Source organism: Cebus imitator, unplaced genomic scaffold (genome assembly GCF_001604975.1).
Source record: "Cebus imitator isolate Cc_AM_T3 unplaced genomic scaffold, Cebus_imitator-1.0 Scaffold256, whole genome shotgun sequence".
NCBI classification, from domain to species: domain Eukaryota; kingdom Metazoa; phylum Chordata; class Mammalia; order Primates; family Cebidae; genus Cebus; species Cebus imitator.
The window spans coordinates 1,195,136-1,203,674 of NW_016107571.1; the positions used below are offsets into that span (position 1 = coordinate 1,195,136).

Here is an 8,539-nt window from a genome sequence, read left to right on the forward strand (position 1 = left end):
CATGTGTTACATCCACATAATGGAATATCATTCAGCCATAAAAGGAATACTGATGCTTCCATTCAGTGGATGAACCTGGAAAACATTATACTAACAGAAGCCAGACGCAAAGATCACGTGTTGTATGACTGTATTTATATGAAATAGACAGAATAATAACATCTGTAGAGACATCTACAGATTGGTGGTTTCCAGGGTCAGGGGGAAGTGGAGTGATTGGGAGCAACAGCTTAATGTGTATGGGGTGTCTTTTGGGGGTGATGAAAATGTTGAAACTAGATAGAAGTAGTGGTTGCCCAACACTGTAAATGCATTAATTGCCACGGAATTGTTCGCTTTAAAATGGTTCACTTTATATTACGTGAATTTCACGTCAATGTAAAAAAAAGAGAGAGAAAGAAAAAGGCCTCAGTGCTCTTACCAGTAAAAAGAGGCTAATGACACTACTTATTTCATGGAGAGGTGGTAAAGAATAAAATAAAGGTGCAGGTGGCAGCATTCAGCTACTGAATAAAGGGTAGCCAATCTTCTCTGAATGCGGCTGTCTGGGGTTGCACCAAGGGATGCCCCAAATCTCTTTCCTGGCCCCTAGGGAACGTGGCTTAAGTTCTGGCGCAAAGAACCGAAAAGCCCAAAGAGCTGCAGCTGCGAGGTGGCGCCTAACGCGCTGGCCCTCTGCTGCGGTCACAGCCGTGCTCCTTGCTGCTGGCTAGCGCTGAGAGCAGAGCAGCTCTCCCAGGACTGGGCAGGGGATCCCGCAGGCGGCAGGAAACCCGCGGGTCTTTCCCTACCTGAAAGCTGCACGGTTGGCCACCAGGGCGCGCTGCTGGAGTCGCCTTTCCCAGAAATCGGGCAGAGATTTAGGCCTTACAGTTACTTAAACTTGTAGCCCTCCCAGTAGCTGTGGAGTCTAGTAAACGTGGGTTCTGCCGGGTTCACCAGTCATCCCAGGCTGTTGAGGGGCCGGTAGGGGGCCCGTGGGCCAGAGGAGACTCCAGGCTTCTCTCCCACTCGTCTCTGGCCTGCACCCCCTCTCGGGTAGAGGCTGCACCTCCTGCTTGGGTTCAGCCATCTCCAAATATTGCATCAACATCCCGTGCCTCTGCCTGCGGGGCTGGGCCAGCACCAGAGACTCAGGCGAAGCGCCAACCGCCCAGGGGCAGCAGCTGGCGAGTTGAGGTTGGTCTCTCTGCTGAGGGTTCCGGGAGCTGGGGATCCTGACCCCACACACTTTGCGTGTGCCACAAAACCACAGCTTTCCTTCCCACCCAGCGTCGTCTGCATGAGAAAGCATCACCTTTGCTTCCGGTTTGATGCGCCAGTTCTTAGCCAGGCTGGAGGCAGCCTGGAATCCCGGATCTTCTACTGACACCCCTAGTCTCCCTCGCCGTCCTCTGGGGGACGTCCCTAACCCCTGAGGCTGCACCACAGGCAGAGCTGCCAGAACCTCACCACCGCTAAGATTGCTACCTGGAGATTCCTGCTTGCCCCCAACCCCAGGTGAGACCCCTGCATGCATCTATGGCCCAACTTCCGTGTTCTGGGGCCGTCTCTACAACCTGCTTTGCATTCCTACCAGATCCAACTCATTGCCTCCCCCACTTGACCTGATTCTCTCTATGTGCACTTTCTTTGGATTTAGGGAAACAGCAGCAGTAAACCCCAAAGACTTAACACGGGGAGCTTTTTAACAGCCAATGATGTTTGTGTGCCCCAGTGCACTGCTCTGAAGCTTTCCCACGCACTGGGGCCCAGGTTTCTTTCTGGCATGTTGCTGCCTTGTTTACTCCTGGGTTAACATGGGTTTATAGGAGCTACATTACACTGAAAGTTTCCAGCCTTGTGAAGTAGCATTTCTTGCTGGTAATGAAAACAAAAGACACAAAGAATTCTAAGAAATGCCTACCGTGACACTTGAGGGCCTCTTGCTTAGTGCCAAGTTTGTCTACTGTCAGCCCCCCGATGTCTGGAAAATCTTGGATTGGTGTTGACTCTTTGGGTCCTGTGGTTTCACCCTGTGGCCCTTTGGAGGCATGTGGTGTCCTGGGTAGACCCAGGCCTTGGGGTTGATTGGACTGGTCAGATGCAACTAGAAGATGTGTTAGCTGTGTGTCCTTGGGCAAGTTACTTCATTTTCCTGAGCCTCAGTTTTCTCATCCGTCAAATGAGGGAAGAAAGAAGTAATTCAAAGAGATGTTTTGAGAATTTGGTCAGGAGGTATACATAGCAGACATGTCATAGTAAGTATTGGCTGGGATTATTAGCAAAAGCAAATAAGCCCCTTCTTTAAAGGGAACATAACTTTTTCCTAAACACCACCATCATACTTAAATTGGTGATCAAGAAATCATGTTCCTCAAGACACCCAGGAGCAGAGGCCAGGGAGAAGGGTGGTCCAGGGTGCAGGGGCACCTAGACTGCTACTTGCGCTTAGGGATGACCTGCAGCTTCAGACAAACAGCAGGAAGAAAGACTCCTTTCCACCTCCGCTGGTTTGAGGTAGAGTTGGGCCCTCTGTCTGAGTAGGGTGAGGTGGCTGGCAGAGAGCTGGAGACCCCTTCCAAAGGCTGGCCAAATGTAGTAGAGGCAGGATTGCTCTCAAAGGAATTAGGTAAAAAGCCTGCAGCCAAGTATGAGATCAAATCTCAGAAAATATCACTGCTAGGCTGGGCATGGTGGCTCACGCCTGTAATCCCAGCACTTTAGGAGGCCAAGGCAGGTTGATCACTTGAGGCCAGAAGTTCTAGGCCAGCCTGTGCAACATGGCAAAACCTCATCTCAACAAAAAATACAAAAATTAGCCAGGCATAGTGATATATGCCTGTATTCCCAGCTACTTGTGAGGCTGAGATGGGAGGATTGCTTGAGTCTTGTTGCAGTGAGCCAAGGTCATGTCACAGCACTCTAGCCTGGGCAACGGGGCAAGACTCTGTCTTGAAAACAAAAAAGAAAGAAAGAAAGAAAATATCAGAGCTGTGGGGGATCCTGGGTGAGAACTCATAAACCCAAATATCAGCTGCAGAGGTCTAACAGCTATGAAGGGACGGAGCCTGGCATAGGCCAAAGATGGGGTACATTTATCAAGCACTTACTCTGTGCACAGTACTGACCAACTGGCTCTCTATGCAGCAAACAGCAGGACCCAGACTGAATCCCGGGTGTTTTGGTAACAAAATGAAGGGGTGCTATTCAAGAGGTATAAAGTTTCAGTTATACAAGATAAACATGTTCTAAAGATCTGCTGTACTGCACTGTGCTCATAGTTAACAATACTGTGTACCCGTGTACTTAAAAATTTGTTAAGAGAGTATGAGGCAGGAGAATAGGGTCTGGGTAGGGAATCTAAGGCCGATTCACGCTGACTTCCTAGAACCAAATCCAAAGGAAAATCCTAACTTTCCCCACTTAAGTAACAGAAGGACCAGAGGCTACTCCCTTTGCAAACCCCCCTGCTTTTCTGCTCTGCAGATAGAATATTGACAGTTGCAACCAATCAGATATTTGCCTAGGAGTGTAACTATGTAACTTCACTTCAGCCTCTGATTGGTTGCTGTCCTCAACCAATCAGACTGATTGTAGTCCACTATTCATTTGCATGGGGCAAACACCTAGTGGCCAATGGGAAACTTCTAGCGGGTCTTTGGACCCCAGAAGATTCTGTAACCAGGTTCTTGAAGCCCTGTGCTCGCCTGCTCCCACCCTGTGAAGTGCACTTTCATTTTCAACATATCTCTGCTTTTGTTCCTTCATTCTCTCCTTGCTTTGTTTGTGCATTCTGTCCAATTTTTTGTTCAAAACTCCAAGAACCTGAACATCCTCCACCGGTAACAAGTAGATCTCACTTTAAGTGTTTTTATTACAACTTAAAAAAAGGCTTTATTACTTATTTATGTATTTATATATCTTTGTATACCTAAATGCATACAAATAAAGGAATATTAATAGAGTCTTTATTAAAATCTATTAGAAAATGATGTACTATAGGCGTAAAATTAGGATTTGGCTCTGCCATGTAAAATGACTCAGTTGTTTTATACCCAGATTACTGGAGGTTCTTTTTTTCACCAAATTATTCTGTTAACTCTCAGTGTTTTTCACATATTCTTAAAACGTCTTGTTAGAAATTCCCTTGGATATCCCTGACCTGATTTTATTTGTTCATATTTAAAAATGCTATCACAGATCTAAATTCACCCTTAAAGTAGAGACCACTCCAGAAATTAAATCAGCCCCAATGACTAAAATAATTGCCCTCATCTGGGTATGCTGGCTGGTAAAATGTAAAAGAGTAAGCATATACACTAATGGCAGATGCACTTTTAGGGAGTCTGTGACTTTGAAATGCTTTGGAAATGAAGGGTTTTCTAACCTCCACAAAAATCTCCAAAAATTGGATGACAGGTTAAAAATAAACCTGCCAACTGCTTTGCTGTTACCTAAGGAAATAGCTGTAATAAAAGTAGACCACCATTCAATGCACAAAGACCTAGAATTTCTAGTAATACTTTAGCTGACCGCTATGCTAACCCAAGAAGCATTCACCAAGATCAGTGCTCCTGCAATCATACAGAAAAGAGGGGTCTCGGAGGATTCAAAGAGGCCATTTTTAACTGTCAGAGCAAACCCTTGATTCCAAAAAGTAGAAAAGTGAAAAAATTTGGAAGTGGGAAAAGTTTGGGTGTTCATGGCATAAAGAGATTATTTGATGCTCTCAGGATGGCTGACACATAATGCCAAATAATTTAAAGTGGAATTTCAGAAAACTGCTTTGTGATATCACTCATAATAGCAGGGATAATTTGTCAAAAATACTAAACCAACATTGGTGGGGGTAATTTTAGATGTTTTTAAAACTTGTCCTACTGCCAATAGTGCAATCCTCATAAATGCAAATGTGGGATATGAGCAAGAACCAAGATATCGAGGGCCCTTCAGACCTCCAATTACTTTATACAAAGGGCTCCTGCAATGGACTATAAATATGTTCTGATTATTTTCTGTTGTTTTTTTTTTGTTGTTGTTGTTTCTTCAAGATGGACTAAAGCTTTTCCTTGCCAGAGAGTTGTGACTATTAACTGTGGCAAAAATTTCTGCTTCATTTTGTTTTCCAACCTGGGAATTTCTACTTATTTCTCTTTTTTTTTTTTTTTTTGAGACGGAGTTTTGCTCTTGTTACCCAGGCTGGAGTGCAATGGCGCGATCTCGGCTCACCGCAACCTCCGCCTCCTGGGTTCAGGCAATTCTCCTGCCTCAGCCTCCTGAGTAGCTGGGATTACAGGCACGTGCCACCATGCCTAGCTAATTTTTTGTATTTTTAGTAGAGACGGGGTTTCACCATGTTGACCAGGATGGTCTCGATCTCTTGACCTTGTGATCCACCCGCCTCGGCCTCCCAAAGTGCTGGGATTACAGGCTTGAGCCACCGCGCCCGGCCTTCTACTTATTTCTCTAAGGAACTCCATAAAGTTTGCCTTTTACCCAAAAACTTTACTGTTCTTAATACCCACTTTCCTCAGGAAAAACAGAGAGACCTAATGAAATTTGAAAGCTAAGATGAACAAAATTCCCTTAAACTCCTATGGTCTAAAATCTTCTCTTTTCTGGCAGGAACCATGGAGAGTGTCAAAGAGAAGAAGAATAAGGTTTCTGCTGTGCCAGAAAACCTTCAGAAAACGAGAAGGAATTTCTCAGAGCTGAAGATCAAGCGCCTAAGAAATAAGTTTGCCCAAAGATGCTTCAAAGGGCAGGGAGGAAGCTTATCTGTGAAAAAGTGAACAGGCAGATGTACAGAACTGAAATCTGAATGGTGAGCATGGCAGGAAAAGCTGGCAACTTCTATGTACCTGCAGAACCGACATTGACGTTTGTCATCAGGATCAGAGGTATCAATGGTGTGAGCCGAAAAGTCCGAAAGGTGTTGCAATTCTTCGCCCTTGTCAAATCTTCAGTGGAAGCTGTGTGAAGCTCAACAAGTCTTCAGTTAACATGCTGAGGATTGTAGAGCCACATATTGCAGGGGGTACCCACATCTGAAGTCAGTAAATGAACTACTCTACAAGCCTGTTTATGGCAAAGTCAATAAGAAGCGAATTGCTTTGACAGGTAACTCTTTGATTGCTCGATCTCTTGGTAAATATGGCATCACCTGCACGGAGGATCTGATTCATGAGATCTATACTGTTGGGAAATGCTTCAAAGATGCAAATAGGCCAGGCGTAATGGCTCACGCCTGTAATCCCAGCACTGTCGGAGGCCAAGGTGGGTGGATCACCTGAGGTCAGGAGTTCGAGACCAGCCTGGCCAACGTGGTGAAACCTCGTCTTTACTAAAAATGCAAAAATTAGCCAGGCATGGTGGTGTGTGCCAGTAATCCCAGCTACCTGAGAGGCTGAGGTAGGAGAACTGTTTGAACCCCAGAGACGGATGTTGCAGTGAGCCAAGATTGCACCACTGCATTCCAGCCTGGGTGACAAAATGAGACTCCATCTCAATTAAAAAAAAAAAAGAAGAAGCAAGTAACTTCCTGTGGCCCTTCAAATTATCTTCTCCATGAGGCAGAATGAAGAAAAAGACCACCTATTTTGTAGAAGGTGGAGATTCTGGCAACAGGGAGGACCAGATCAACAGGTTTATTAGAAGACTGTCTTCCATGATTATTTTGCTAAGCTGGTCAGTTAATAAACAGTACCTGCTTTCAAACTGAAAAAAAGAAATCTTACCTTTAGCTTCAGTGTGTATAAGATCAACCCTTTCTGGGACCCACAGGTGACCTCCTTATGAATTAATACGAGGCCAAGCTGGGTGTGGTGGTTCGTGTCTGTAGTCTTAGCTACTCAGGAGGCTGAGGTGGGAGATTGCTTGACGCCAAGAGTTTGAGGCTGTAGTGCACTGTGACTGCACCTGTGAACAGCTACTGCACTCCAGCCTGGGAACATAGCAACACCCTGTCTCTAAAAAAAGGAAAAAGAAAAATGGCCCATCCATGTATTTGAAAATTTCACCACCAATCTTAGATTTGGCTCTATTACAATTATAATGAAATATGATTAAGAATTGCCAGGGAGTCATAGAATACCTTCAGCTTTATCATCAACAGATATGATCTACATTTCCAATCCACTCACCTATGATTCACAACAAGAGATTTAGTGTTCTGGAAAAGACCTGATATAAAAAGACTGGCCTTTGAGACTCGATGAAATGGACCTTATCAGATATTGTTAGTAACTGACCGAGCAGTAATACTCCAAAATACGGATCCTTAGGTTAATTATTTCCTAGCTTAAAAGAGATACAATATTTCCTCCTGACCACTACACACCAATGCCATTGGAAATGTTAGATTCTTAGGCTTGCTCCAGAAGATGCTGACTTCAGAGGTGGATAGTTTCTGCCCGGCACTTTGGATAAAGATTAACATTCAACACCCTTTCTTGGCTATTATTCTACTTTGAAGTCATGTAAAATATCAGTTAACTTCCGTATTTTCATCCTATTACTTTTTTTTTTTTTTTTTAAGAGCCAGGGTCTCACTTTGTTGCCCAGGCTAGAGCGCAGTGGATTGTACCAAACCACTCACCTGTGATTCACAACAAGAGATTTAGTGTTCTGGAAAAGACCTGAGATAAAAAGACCGGCCTTTGAGACTTGACGAAATGGACCTCATCAGATATTGTTAGTAATTGACCCAGCAGTAACACTCCAAAATATGGATCCTTGGGTTAATTATTTCCTAGCTTAAAAGAGATACAATATTTCCTCCTGAGTACTGGACACCCATGCCATTGGAAATGTTAAACTGAGATTCTTAGCATGCTCCAGAAGACGCTGACTTCAGAGGTGGATAGCTTAGGTGATTGTACACAGCCGATTGTACATAGCTCAATAGGTACATAGCTCAATCACCTGCATAGGTGATTGTACATAGCTCACTGCACCCTCAGACTCCTGGGATCTAGTGATCTTCCGACCTCAGCTTCCCGAGTAGCTGGAATTATAGGCACAAGCCACTGTACCTGGCCCTCATCCTATTACGTCTGACCTCTTATGTTCTCCATGTACCACTTAGTAGAAAACAAAATTTTCTTGTACTTTTTTTTTCCAGATCATTGCTGCCACTCTGAATCTAACAACCCTGCTGACAAAAATTTCATAGCTGTCCTTTGAAAAACTTTACAAGGCAACCTCCCTTTAATTGACTCCTTATGGTAATTATGTTTCACTCATATCATTAATCCCAACCTTCAGTCTTTCAACAATTGTGCTCTGACTTCATGCCAACAAATTGCTTCTGCTGAGGCCATTACAAGGCCAATCAATCAGGACTAATATTGGGGCTATTCTGGCTCCATGTTGTTTGCTTTCTTCAGAGACATCTGAGCCTGCTTTGCAGAAACTATTTAATTCCACTCAAGGAATCTGTCCATTTTGAGGAACACAAAAGTGACTCATTCCCATTGCAGTAAATGATACTTTTTTTTTTTTTTTGAGACGGAGTTTCACTCTTGTTACCCAGGCTGGAGTGCAATGGCATGATCTC

The 8,539-nt window shown here is 44.3% G+C and overlaps 1 long non-coding RNA gene across 2 annotated transcripts in view; it reads left to right on the forward strand.

Annotated features, from left to right (window-relative positions):
• The first annotated feature begins 815 nt into the window (after nucleotides 1–815).
• LOC119467047 overlaps nucleotides 816–8,539 on the forward strand; it is an 8,911-nt gene continuing 1,187 nt past the window's right edge. Inside the window, exons 1-3 of one of the 2 annotated variants that reach the window (XR_005195567.1) lie at nucleotides 816–1,179; nucleotides 1,432–1,500; nucleotides 8,105–8,207. This is a non-coding gene — a long non-coding RNA (uncharacterized LOC119467047). Of the gene's footprint in view, nucleotides 1,180–1,431; nucleotides 1,501–5,033; nucleotides 5,131–8,104; nucleotides 8,208–8,539 lie in introns of those variants that run through there. The other variant, XR_005195566.1, reaches the window with a different exon arrangement.